General features: G+C 45.6%; 1 protein-coding gene across 1 annotated transcript in view; it reads right to left on the reverse strand.

Annotated features, from left to right (window-relative positions):
- Positions 1–15000, reverse strand: part of cnih3 (cornichon family AMPA receptor auxiliary protein 3) — a gene marked incomplete at both ends in the record, with an annotated part of 73105 nt that overhangs the window by 6799 nt on the left and 51306 nt on the right. The window lies entirely within an intron of this gene.

The raw sequence follows: 15000 nt of genomic DNA on the forward strand, positions 1-15000 counted from the left end.
TGAAAGAATCAGAGAGGAAGAGGAGAACGAGAAGAGCAGGGATAGAGGTTGATGCAGGGAGAAAGAGATAGCAGAGGGTGAAGCAGGAGAGGAAGACAGAGCATGGGAAAGAGATACAGAAGGAGGGAGAGGAAGAGGAGGATGAGTCAGGGAGACGAGAAGAGGAGTGGAGGGCTTTGATTGATTATACTCATATTTTAATCATATTGATAGAAAAGTGAAGAAGCTCATTATGACAGAAGCAGAGAGCCAGGCATTGTGCCAGCTAGCACACATACACCAGCTAGCACACATACAACAACTAGCACACATACACCAGCTAGCACACATACACCAGCTAGCACACATACACCAGCTAGCACACATACACCAACTAGCACACATACACCAGCTAGCACACATACACCGGTTAGCACACATACACCAGCTCTCAGGCTGCTAGCACACATACACCAGCTAGCACACATACACCAGCTAGCACACATACACCAGCTAGCACACATACACCAGTTAGCACACATACACCAACTAGCACACATACACCAGCTAGTACACATACACCAGTTAGCACACATACACCAGTTAGCACACATACACCAGCTAGCACACATACACCAGCTAGCACACATACACCAGCTAGCACACATACACCAGCTAGCACACATACACCAGCTCTCAGGCAGCTAGCACACATACACCAGCTAGTACACATACACCAGTTAGCACACATACACCAGCTAGCACACATACACCAGCTAGTACACATACACCAGTTAGCACACATACACCAGCTAGCACACATACACCAGCTAGCACACATACACCAGCTAGTACACATACACCAGTTAGCACACATACACCAGCTAGCACACATACACCAGCTAGCACACATACACCAGCTAGCACACATACACCAGCTAGCACACATACACCAGCTAGTACACATACACCAGTTAGCACACATACACCAGCTAGCACACATACACCAGCTAGCACACATACACCAGCTAGCACACATACACCAGTTAGCACCCATACACCAGCTAGCACACATACACCAGCTAGCACACATACACCAGCTAGTACACATACACCAGTTAGCACACATACACCAGCTAGCACACATACACCAGCTAGCACACATACACCAGCTAGCACACATACACCAGCTAGCACACATACACCAACTAGCACACATACACCAGCTAGCACACATACACCAGCTAGCACACATACACCAGCTAGCACACATACACCAACTAGCACACATACACCAGCTAGCACACATACACCAGCTAGCACACATACACCAGCTAGCACACATACACCAACTAGCACACATACACCAGCTAGCACACATACACCAGCTAGCACACATACACCAGCTAGCACACATACACCAGCTAGCACACATACACCAGCTAGCACACATACACCAGCTAGCACACATACACCAGCTAGCACACATACACCAACTAGCACACATACACCAGCTAGCACACATACACCAACTAGCACACATACACCAACTAGCACACATACACCAGCTAGCACACATACACCAGCTAGCACACATACACCAGCTAGCACACATACACCAACTAGCACACATACACCAGCTAGCACACATACACCAACTAGCACACATACACCAACTAGCACACATACACCAGCTAGCACACATACACCAGCTAGCACACATACACCAACTAGCACACATACACCAGCTAGCACACATACACCAACTAGCACACATACACCAACTAGCACACATACACCAGCTAGCACACATACACCAGCTAGCACACATACACCAACTAGCACACATACACCAGCTAGCACACATACACCAACTAGCACACATACACCAACTAGCACACATACACCAGCTAGCACACATACACCAGCTAGCACACATACACCAGCTAGCACACATACACCAACTAGCACACATACACCAACTAGCACACATACACCAGCTAGCACACATACACCAGCTAGCACACATACACCAGCTAGCACACATACACCAACTAGCACACATACACCAGCTAGCACACATACACCAACTAGCACACATACACCAACTAGCACACATACACCAGCTAGCACACATACACCAGCTAGCACACATACACCAACTAGCACACATACACCAGCTAGCACACATACACCAACTAGCACACATACACCAACTAGCACACATACACCAGCTAGCACACATACACCAGCTAGCACACATACACCAGCTAGCACACATACACCAACTAGCACACATACACCAGCTAGCACACATACACCAACTAGCACACATACACCAACTAGCACACATACACCAGCTAGCACACATACACCAGCTAGCACACATACACCAACTAGCACACATACACCAGCTAGCACACATACACCAGCTAGTACACATACACCAGCTAGCACACATACACCAGCTAGCACACATACACCAGCTAGCACACATACACCAGCTAGCACACATACACCAGCTAGCACACATACACCAGCTAGTACACATACACCAGCTAGCACACATACACCAGCTAGCACACATACACCAGCTAGCACACATACACCAGCTAGCACACATACACCAGCTAGCACACATACACCAGCTAGCACACATACACCAGCTAGCACACATACACCAGCTCTCAGGTTGCTTGGCTCTAAATGTTCTCCACTCTAGCGCCTCTTTGCAGCCCTGGTGATGAGACATGAATATTACATGATGAGACTGCGATGCATTTGAATAACAGTGCCATGTGTTGTGCATCGATGTAGATCTTAGAGGTGCAGCCTGGCACCGTGCAGCCTGGCACCGTGCAGCCTGGCACCGTGCAGCCTGGCAACGTGCTGCCTGGCACCGTGCAGCCTGGCACCGTGCAGCCTGGCAACGTGCTGCCTGGCACCGTGCAGCCTGGCACCGTGCAGCCTGGCACCGTGCAGCCTGGCACCGTGCTGCCTGGCAACGTGCAGCCTGGCACCGTGCAGCCTGGCACCGTGCTGCCTGGCACCGTGCAGCCTGGCACCGTGCAGCCTGGCACCGTGCAGCCTGGCACCGTGCAGCCTGGCACCGTGCAGCCTGGCACCGTGCTGCCTGGCACCGTGCAGCCTGGCACCGTGCAGCCTGGCACCGTGCAGCCTGGCACCGTGCAGCCTGGCACCGTGCTGCCTGGCACCGTGCTGCCTGGCACCGTGCAGCCTGGCACCGTGCTGCCTGGCACCGTGCAGCCTGGCACCGTGCTGCCTGGCACCGTGCAGCCTGGCACCGTGCAGCCTGGCACCGTGCTGCCTGGCACCGTGCTGCCTGGCACCGTGCTGCCTGGCACCGTGCAGCCTGGCACCGTGCTGCCTGGCACCGTGCAGCCTGGCACCGTGCTGCCTGGCACCGTGCAGCCTGGCACCGTGCAGCCTGGCACCGTGCTGCCTGGCACCGTGCTGCCTGGCACCGTGCAGCCTGGCACCGTGCAGCCTGGCACCGTGCTGCCTGGCACCGTGCTGCCTGGCACCGTGCAGGGAATAACTGGCCATGAAAACTGTTGGTTTACTGCACACTTAACCACTTAGGAGGACTTGTTCAAATGATCGGTCTCATTGATTGGTCTGAGTGTGTGTGTGTGTGTGTGTGTGTGTGTGTGGGGGGGGGGGGGGTGTTGGGGGGGCTTTACATGCTTAGAAAGCACATTTTACTGGCATGGCATGTTCTCTCCCGCACTGATTTTGTCCCTGGTTGCTTTGCTGGCAGTGATGTACTTGAATGTGAACTTGATATACTCATTGTACTGTAAATTGGATAGGATGAGAGTGCTGAAAATGAGTGTTTACTGTGAGTGCCAGAAAGTAATTATAAGTAAAGTGTGAGAAAGTTTTTTTGGCAAAGGCACAGGAGCAAGATGGTAAACAGTGGAAAGAGCATTCTCTCTTTAAGTGAGATAAATGGCACTTGCTGGAATTCCTGGACATTACCATATTGTTTATATATATATATATATATATATATATATATATATATATATATATATATATATATATATATATATATACACATACACACACACACACACACACACACACACACACACACAGTATTTTATATTATATTTCAGAAGCTTTCTCAACCTCCCTTACACACCACTCTTGTTCTCATATGATCACTGTACGCATGGAAAAAAAAAAAAATGAAAAGCAAACTAAACGGCTAGTCAACAGTTACTCCATCACAATACTCATTTCAATGCCCACAGGTGTAAGAAACACCTCAAACGTCATCATTAGCATTCAAATCCTTCCTCATAGCCTACATTTAGCCACCACTAAATCTGTCTAGTGTACAGGCCCTCCAAACACGGGAGGCTTGAGACGACGTCCTGGCAACCAGGAAGTGAGAGATGATCATGTGACAGGCCTTAGGAATTCTTATCCAATCCCCGCACACTTCCCAGCCTCCCCCTCTTTAGCAACAAGCCACATCTTCCATTTTCCAACTGGGAGATAAAGAACATTAGCGTGGTAAAGCAGCCGGTCACATGACCTCACATTTCATTTGGTTCTGCGGGGCCGTCTGGCCTCAACTCTGGGAGAACTCTGTCTGCAGAAACTGCAAAGCAGACGAGCCAATCAGCGACCCACCTCGTAGTTGACATTGTAACCGGCCAATCAGAACTCGCGGAGTAACGTCAATGTCCGTCTAGTTTAAACAGCTTGCCGTTCTCCTGAGTGGATTTGGGTTTGACTGGATCCGACGCTGATTGGCTGAAGGAGTTGTCTGTCAAGGCAAGTACACCCGCCCCAACTTCCGCCCACTGCAAAGACTGTTGTGAAGGCTTCAGGCCAGACGGGAACGAAGAACGGAATGAATTGACAATTATAAGATAAATAAATGAGAACATAGCAACACATACAACAAACATAGCAAAAGAGGGTTTAAACACAACCAACCGTTACAAGAATATCTTACAAGTGATATTTGAGATTCTTCTTCTACAGTATTTACTGTATTTCAAACAAGCCACTTTTCGCTCGAACTTCATCAACAGAAAATCCAAGAAGGAAGATGTCACAGTACTGGGCACCCTGTTTCATTGAGCAATGATGGCTTTGCACCAAAGAAGATCTTAATCCTAAAACCACAGAAAAGAAACATCTCGCAGATGACCATGAATCAATAAAAGACGGCTAGACGGACTTCAAGGTTTTTGACCAATCAGATTGTTTGACTGAAACCGCCCGCTACAAAACACCTCAATAACCCCAAATGTGGTGCCTCACCTGAGAACAAATGCATGCTGAAACATCTAGTCCAGTGAAATCTCAACGTCTCAACGCTATACGTTAATGCTATTCACAAAGTCCTCATGTATATTTAACAGTGTACGCTCCAACACGTTATGGTCCCTTTGTGAGCCGCCTGGCCCTGAACGTGATGGTATAAAGAGGCAGTGTTCACCATGCATTATTCACATGGCTTCATGCCTGCTAATAACAGGGAAAAAACACATTTTCACTGAAATGCTCTTCAACAGCGGGAGATGAGGAAACTGCTGCTCAGACAAAAACTAAATATACCCATTTGCCTTCACGCATATACAGCATACGCATACGCACACACACAAACACACACATGTAGCTACATGGATGAGAGGACACATGTGCACACACACACACACACACACACACACACATACATACCAAGCTCTCCCACGACACACACACAGAGCTCCCCACACGCAGACAAAAAGCTCATTAAAAAACAAACAGTCACGCAGAGCTTTACATTGTGTCCCCCTCTCTTTCAAATCCCTGCTGTATGTTGGCGCAGAGCACTCGGTGGAAAAGGCACAAACAGGATCCAGAACGACCACGCTACGCTCATAAAGTACCATAAAGTACATTGCCAGTGTGTCATAGAATAGATTTTAAAATACTGTTATTAGTCTACAAATCACTTAATGGCCTAGGCCCAAAATACTTTGCTGAATTGCTCCCACGCTACGAACCGTCTAGATCTCTCAGGTCAGCAGGGTCCAGCTTATTAACTGTCCCTAGGATCAAATCAAATCATGGGCATTCACCCACTATGCTTCTGCTAGCTGGAACAAACTGCCTGAAGACCTCATATCTGCCCCAACTTTACTTACTTTTAAAAATAGACTAAAGACTTTTATGTTTACCGTCGCTTTTAACTGCTGACAGCTGTTTTAGGAGATATATGTGGCCTCTAAAGGCTTGAGTCCAACTATTATAAAGGTTATGGACATTTTTCCAATCATGTGTGTGTAATCATGTTTCTTATCATGATGTCGGGGGATTTAATATAGAAAAATTGATTTATTCTATTATGCAAACCCAATGAGTCCTCTTTCAATTTTTAGCTCTTTTTGTAACTGCTGCACCTGTCGCTTAATGCACTTTTTATGCTCTTTCTTAAAGTTCTGTTGTGATGTTTTTAAATGCCTATTTTATTCTCTTCTTTTATTCTTTTATTTTCTTGTTTCTATTTTATTTTTATTTTCAACCCTTTTATGTGAAGCACTTTGAATTTGAACTTGAATGCCCTTGTGTATGAAATGTGCTATACAAATAAACTTGACTTGACTTGACTCGACTAAAGTACATGACAGGATCCAGAACGACCACGCTATGCTCATAAGGTACATAACGCTACACGAGTCAGTCAACGACCACGCTACGCTCATAAGGTACATAACGCTACACGAGTCAGTCAACGACCACGCTACGCTCATAAGGTACATAACGCTACACGAGTCAGTCAACGACCACGCTACGCTCATAAGGTACATAACGCTACACGAGTCAGTCAACGACCACGCTACGCTCATAAGGTACATAACGCTACACGAGTCAGTCAACGACCACGCTACGCTCATAAGGTACATAACGCTACACGAGTCAGTCAACGACCACGCTACGCTCATAAGGTACATAACGCTACACGAGTCAGTCAACGACCACGCTACGCTCATAAGGTACATAACGCTACACGAGTCAGTCAACGACCACGCTACGCTCATAAGGTACATAACGCTACACGAGTCAGTCAACGACCACGCTACGCTCATAAGGTACATAACGCTACACGAGTCAGTCAACGACCACGCTACGCTCATAAGGTACATAACGCTACACGAGTCAGTCAACGACCACGCTACGCTCATAAGGTACATAACGCTACACGAGTCAGTCAACGACCACGCTACGCTCATAAGGTACATAACGCTACACGAGTCAGTCAACGACCACGCTACGCTCATAAGGTACATAACGCTACGCTCATAAGGTACATAACGCTACACGAGTCAGTCAACGACCACGCTACGCTCATAAGGTACATAACACTACACGAGTCAGTCAACGACCACGCTACGCTCATAAGGTACATAACGCTACGCTCATAAGGTACATAACACTACACGAGTCAGTCAACGACCACGCTACGCTCATAAGGTACATAACGCTACGCTCATAAGGTACATAACGCTACACGAGTCGCGCAAACACAACTGTCGCTTGTAAGCACGGAAAACATGATGTCCCCAAGCATGCATGACTCTGAATGTAAAATGCTACAAAGCAGTGTTGTAGGACAAGGGCTTGTATCAGGAGAGCATGTCAACGTTTAGATGCTACTTTAATACTGCATGGTTCTTCTGTCACCGCCAAGGATGGCGTGCCATGATTTAAGTCATTATCCTGTAATAGTTTAGCATATATTTATATACTATACTTCAACTTACAGCATCCTTGTATTTGTCGTATTATGAAATACATGGTAAATTATGAAATGTTATTCAGTTTGAGCAGAATTGCCAGATCAGCAAGTCAGCAAGCCAAGGTCAACTGAATGGTCAGGCCTCATTTTAAGAACAGCTGATGCATCACAATGACACGAGTCAATTACGTTGTACTAGAAATCTTGTGTGCTGTGCATGCTCGATTTGTGGGGTGGAGACTCTAGAGACGATGTGCCATGGGCGCAACATGTTATGGAAATGTTTGTATACGAGTACCAGGATTACGGCAGCTCCTTATAATGATGTTGTTTGTTATTCCCTACTCATCACCTTCACCTGTGACATCAGCTTAAAATGCAACACAGGTTCTTGGGCTGAAGAAGGTTGAAGACCCCTGAATTACTTACAATGAATTCATTACTTTATGTCATTTTTGCATATTTTGTCTGTCATTCTGTCTTAAAATGAGGTACAGTATACTAGCCTTTAATACATGTTGTCAACTACTGTAGCTGTTCAAGTGCCTCTGTACTCTGCTGTGAAGTAATAACCAGAGAAGCCTTTTGATCAGCTGAAGGACGGTAGTTGTTGGCTTGGCTTCAGTCTAAAAAAAAAGTCAAGAACTTGTCTTTCCTTCTTTTTTTATCTATCTAGCAAATCTAGGTAAATGTCAGACTTGAAAGCCGTTTCCTGTCTTGTCTGAGGTGAAATGCAAATGAACTAGAGTCACATGATCAAATGTTTCATGTCCTCTTTAAGTTGGTTTTTCCTTTGTCGTCTGTCTATACATAAACATATAGTGCACGATCAGGGGCGTCATGCAAGCCAACAATCTGAGGGGGCGAACTCTGGCGCCCCCCCAAAAAAAGATTTGGGGGGTTGGAAGCCAGATTTAGAGGAATATCTCATTTTAAATTAACAGAGTGAGCAGGTGTAACCATAAGGCTATTTTCCAAACTGCTCAGCCTCCTGGAAAGATCCATAATCACCAGACTAAGTACATTGCCACTGCCCAGGCTCAATGGACTTGACAAAAAAGGGAGACCACACGTTTCAAAGCAATGTAACACAATGTTTATTTTGGCTGGTATTGCCTTTTCAGAAGGTATAAATCTTTTCTCTTAGTCTCATCTAGTGTCCTCTAGAGCAGGGGTTCCCAACCTTTTTTGTGCCAAGGACCGGTAGATACATGGATTGACTGGTTGTCAATTTGAATGGTTTTAGTTATATATTTACTCACCAGGTGGCGACAAAGGGTAAATAACAGCCTTGTGTGTTGTACTGTATGTAGCCTATACAGTATATTGTTTTAACTACAAACATAAATAAACGTTAACTTGAAACTATGTTTCAACTACCATACACAGCCTATAATATTATAGCCTATGTTTATTAAAAAAAATCTCAAAAATCTCAAAAATCTGAGGGGGAAATTGCCCCCCCAGTTACAATGGGCATGATGCTTCTGTGCACGATAACATAAAAAGCGGAAACATTACCAACAACAAATGCAAATCAAAGCATTTTGAAAGTAAACGAGGCACTGCTGGCGACTCTGCAGTGACTCCCTACAGTGTGTACAGTGTTCAGTACACTGTACACACTGTAACACCTCTGCTGAGCATTCAGTACACTGTACTGAATGCTCAGCAGAGGTGTTACAGTGTGTACAGTGTTCAGTACAGTGTACTGAATGCTCAGCAGAGGTGTTACAGTGTGTACAGTGTTCAGTACAGTGTACTGAATGCTCAGCAGAGGTGTTACAGTGTGTACAGTGTTCAGTACAGTGTACTGAATGCTCAGCAGAGGTGTTACAGTGTGTACAGTGTTCAGTACACTGTACTGAATGCTCAGCAGAGGTGTTACAGTGTGTACAGTGTTCAGTACAGTGTACTGAATGCTCAGCAGAGGTGTTACAGTGTGTACAGTGTTCAGTACACTGTACTGAATGCTCAGCAGAGGTGTTACAGTGTGTACAGTGTTCAGTACAGTGTACTGAATGCTCAGCAGAGGTGTTACAGTGTGTACAGTGTTCAGTACACTGTACTGAATGCTCAGCAGAGGTGTTACAGTGTGTACAGTGTTCAGTACACTGTACTGAATGCTCAGCAGAGGTGTTACAGTGTGTACAGTGTTCAGTACAGTGTACTGAATGCTCAGCAGAGGTGTTACAGTGTGTACAGTGTTCAGTACAGTGTACTGAATGCTCAGCAGAGGTGTTACAGTGTGTACAGTGTTCAGTACACTGTACTGAATGCTCAGCAGAGCTGTTACAGTGTGTACAGTGTACTGAACACTGTACTGAATGCTCAGCAGAGCTGTTACAGTGTGTACAGTGTACTGAACACTGTACTGAATGCTCAGCAGAGCTGTTACAGTGTGTACAGTGTACTGAACACTGTACACACTGTAACACCTCTGCTGAGCATTCAGTACAGTGTACTGAATGCTCAGCACAGCAGAGCTGCTGAAGCATGTGCCTTCAATGTTCATACAAATGAATAACAAACTATTTCCTTCCTCTTGGCAGACTGTCTGAGAGGATCCTCTGAAGCTGCAGTGTGTGTGTGTGTGTGTGTGTCTGTGTGTGTGTGTGTGTGCGTGCGTGTGTGTGTGTGTGTGTGTCTGTGTGTGCCGTGAGACATGGAGATACAGTACAAGAGGACACGTTTTGACTGGGAATGTCTTTTCCCTTCTTTTGCGCACACACACACACACACACACACACACACACACACACACACACAGGACACACACACACACACACACACAGGGGACACACACACACACACACACACAGGGGACCCATCTGGGACTGCGCCTGGCTGGGACTGGAGATGTGTTTCTGTGGGGGGGGGGGGGGGGGAGGCCTGCCCGGGGGCCGTCCATCTGATCCACCCAGCAGCTTCGCTACAGAAGCCCTAAGGGATCAGTCATGTGGGAATCCATGTTTTGCTTTCCATCCACTCAGAGGAAGCACGTGTGCAGTACGTACACTACACTACAACACTACACTACACTATACTACACTATACTACACTATACTATATTATACTACACTATACTACACTATACTACACTACACTACACTACACTACACTACAACACTACACTGCACCACACTACACTATACTATACTATACTGCACTATACTATACTATACTACACTACACTACACTACAACACTACACTACACTACACTATACTATACTATACTATACTACACTACACTACAACACTACAACACTACACTACACTACACTACACTGCACTGCACTGCACTGCACTACAAAAAATCTGATGATTCTACTTCAAAAGAAATCCACAATTTGTTTTATTCCGGAATTTCTGCTTTGCTAGACAGCATACAGCAACAACTGACAGGAAACATGGGGAAGAGAGGAGGTGACCAGATTCACATCACCCTGCTGGTCAAATCTGTTTTTTTTTTTTTTTTTTTGCATGGTCTGAGCAAGGAGCAGCAGGGTGAGAGAGACAGAGCGATCCGGTGTGAGAAAGAAGCAAAGCAAAGTCTATTGAGAGAGAAGACAGCGAGGAACGGGGAGAGTTACCGCTTCTTCAGTAAAACGCTCTTTTACCTGCTGATTCATCTGGAGTGTGCTATGGGTTTTATGACAAATCTAGCTGTGACATCTCTGACTGGGAGCTTTTAACTCGGGGTCTTTACTCGCTACTGTCAACAGCGAAAACACACACACAAAAAAAAGACAAAATCTGGCTCACAATACTAAAATATGCCTCAACTGTATCAGCCGTAAAGGGACAGCTCACCCTAAAATCCAAAATACATATTGTTCCTCTCACCTGTAGTGCTATGTAGTCCATCTATATCGTTTTGGGATAGTTGCCTGAGTTTTGGAGATATCGGCCGCAGAGATGTCTGCCTCTAGATCTCTATGTACAGCTGGGCTACTGTGAGACTATACAAGCTCTGATCCTCTAGATCTCTATCTACAGCTGGGCTACTGTGAGACTATACAAGCTCTGATCCTCTAGATCTCTATCTCCAGCTGGGCTACTGTGAGACTATACAAGCTCTGATCCTCTAGATCTCTATCTCCAGCTGGGCTACTGTGAGACTATACAAGCTGTGATCCTCTAGATCTCTATCTACAGCTGGGCTACTGTGAGACTATACAAGCTCTGGTCCTCTAGATCTCTATCTACAGCTGGGCTACAGCCAGACTATACAAGCTCTGGTCCTCTAGATCTCTATCTACAGCTGGGCTACTGTGAGACTATACAAGCTCTGATCCTCTAGATCTCTATCTACAGCTGGGCTACTGTGAGACTATACAAGCTGTGATCCTCTAGATCTCTATCTACAGCTGGGCTACTGTGAGACTACAGTATACAAGCTCTGATCCTCAGCGGTGAGGTTATAGAGTGGAAGCCCCTAAATCACCTCAGCCAGTCTCAAATAACATCATGTGGAATTGAACGGCTATTCTCTATTTCACCTCTAGGAGGCACAGTGACATCGATCATTCCTCATCATGTTGCCATAGAGACACTGCATGAAATAGGCCACGCCCATCACGGGGGAAAGGCTCCGTTCATTTCCACACACCAGCGTCATTTTCCTTGAATTAAACATAGCTAAAAGCTGTTGTGTGGTGGGCTGCGCAGACAACAAATGTAAAAAATCGCCAGTTAGCTTTTAACTATGTTAAATTCAAGGAAAATGACGCTGGTGAATGGGAGTGAACGGACCTATTTCCCCCGTGATGGGAGTTGTTGTGTGGTGGGCTGCGCAGACAACAAATGTAAAAAATCGCCAGTTAAAGTTTTTTTGTACTACTGAGCAAAACAAGGAAGCCATTGAGAATTGGCGTGAAGAAAAATGTGGATCTAGCTGTCAAGGAAGTAAGTTGGAGTGTTCATCTTCCGTATATACGATCTTTTTCTGCAACACGCAACCATGCACGTGACATAGGAGAACGCCAGGATTGGAGGGGGGCTTTCTGTTTTCCCCCGTCTTGGGCGTGCTTTCTGAATGATGACGCGTTACGCAGTGTCTCTATCCTGCTGGTAAGGTCTATAAAATGTTGGCCGCAGCACTAATAAGCCCAGCTTGAAAGGAAAGCACATTGGGAAACGAGATGATGTAATTCTCCATACAGTGCTGTACAAGATGATGGTCAGTTTAACTATGCACTTTTAAAAGTATATCTGCCTGCAGAAAATTGCTGACTTGTGAATGGATTCAACCTTCAACTTCAACTTGATTATGTCCCCGAAGGGCATTTGGTTTTAGGATTAGTGATTCACTGACTGTGATACTGTACTGATTCACATCGAGAAGAAGTGGAGTCTAGGGGAGAGACTAGGCAACGTTTAAAGTTGCCTTTCTCGTGGGCGTGGCTGAAGACTCTGGCTCCTCCCACCACATCAAATCTGTGTCAAAAAGTGTGGCCAAGAGTGAAAGCAGCCACCTTTACACAACAGATCTGTATCATTCCTGCATGTCTGAAATATGTTATATAAACATAGAACATTCAATTAAAATAAAATAGTTTTACCACTTTACTTTTAATACTTTTATGCACTTTAAATAGAGCCCTTAGCTCTTCTTGGCACCGTGACACTTTGTATACTTACAGGTCCTTCGAATTGTTTTTATTGTTTTTTATTGTTTTTTAATTTGTATGTATGGTTTTCCGCTACTTGTCTGGTTTTATTTTTTGTCTTAGACTATACGCCTATGTATTTTTTTATTATTATTTGCATCTTTGTCTCTTAATTTTGCACCAAGACAATCTCCAATCAACAATGTGTTAAATAAATAAAGTTCTATTCTATTCTAATAGATTCGGGTTCCATTTCCATAAGCCAGAGGTAACAGCCGCCTTCTGTTCCACCTTTTATCTGTCTCCCTCTCCTCCCAAACAAACCTCTATTTCATCCACCTTCATATTTCCTGCTTGAAGTGCTCCTGCTTGTTCACGTCCACCTGCTCCTTTCCCTCTCATTAACTGTGGGCCGATCGAGGCAAACAGCCTCCCGGACCTCTTCCTCCAAATCACCGTCCAACATTGTAAATGAGAATGAGAAGTGCTGCTGCTTTCAGAGCCCAACGGGGAACCTGACCCGGGCCACTTCGGCTCGGCCTCAACCTCTCCGGGTCCAATTAGCCAGGCGTCCCCGCCTTGGAGTGTGCTCACAGATGAAAAGAGGCTTGGAGAGCTTTTCCAAATGTGACTTTTTAAGGCAGCTCCCCGAGGTGTAGGTACGCACGCACACCACCGGGCTCACGGAGGTACACTGAGCACTATAATGAGGGAAATCAATAAATAGAGAGAATTAGCCAACAAAGCGACCACACACAGCCCCCTTTTCTCCGCTCCTCCTCATCTCACCCCGTTTATGTTGACTCATGGTTTGTCTTTATGTTGACTCATGGTTTGTCTTTATGTTGACTCATGGTTTGTCTTTATGTTGACTCATGGTTTGTCTTTATGTTGACTCATGGTTTGTCTTTATGTTGACTCATGGTTTGTCTTTATGTTGACTCATGGTTTGTCTTTATGTTGACTCATGGTTTGTCTTTATGTTGACTCATGGTTTGTCTTTATGTTGACTCATGGTTTGTCTTTATGTTGACTCATGGTTTGTCTTTATGTTGACTCATGGTTTGTCTTTATGTTGACTCATGGTTTGTCTTTATGTTGACTCATGGTTTGTCTTTATGTTGACTCATGGTTTGTCTTTATGTTGACTCATGGTTTGTCTTTATGTTGACTCATGGTTTTGTCGCCCACCTGCTTGTTGTGCAGCAAACAAATGAGCACCACTGACGAGGCATGAGACCACGGCTCCCAACAGGACAGGGCGGCGATGGATTTTGCTACTGAGATATAACCGTTGGCTGAACTCTCCGATTTTAATTTGGCTCACTGGCAGATCATTTGGTTTCCTGCAAGTGGAACCTCCGTTCAAACCGTGGATATAGGAAATAATCTAGATAGACCCAGCCTCTGATGTTGGCTCCAACTGTGCAGAGTGAAGCCAGCTTTCATCAACGCATCCCTATTCCTCCAGTCAGTCATACGGCTTGTTCCTGACACACACATGACCTGAAGGAGCCTGCACAGTCAGCTCTGGCAACCACACGTCATGTAGCGTCCAAACGCTGACCAGGCACAAACCCAGAACCTCATGCACGCCATGCATGCTACAATGCTACGACTATGCCAACAGGGATGTCCCATTT

This window comes from Poromitra crassiceps, assembly GCF_964638095.1.
Source record: "Poromitra crassiceps genome assembly, chromosome: 9".
NCBI classification, from domain to species: Eukaryota; Metazoa; Chordata; class Actinopteri; order Beryciformes; family Melamphaidae; genus Poromitra; species Poromitra crassiceps.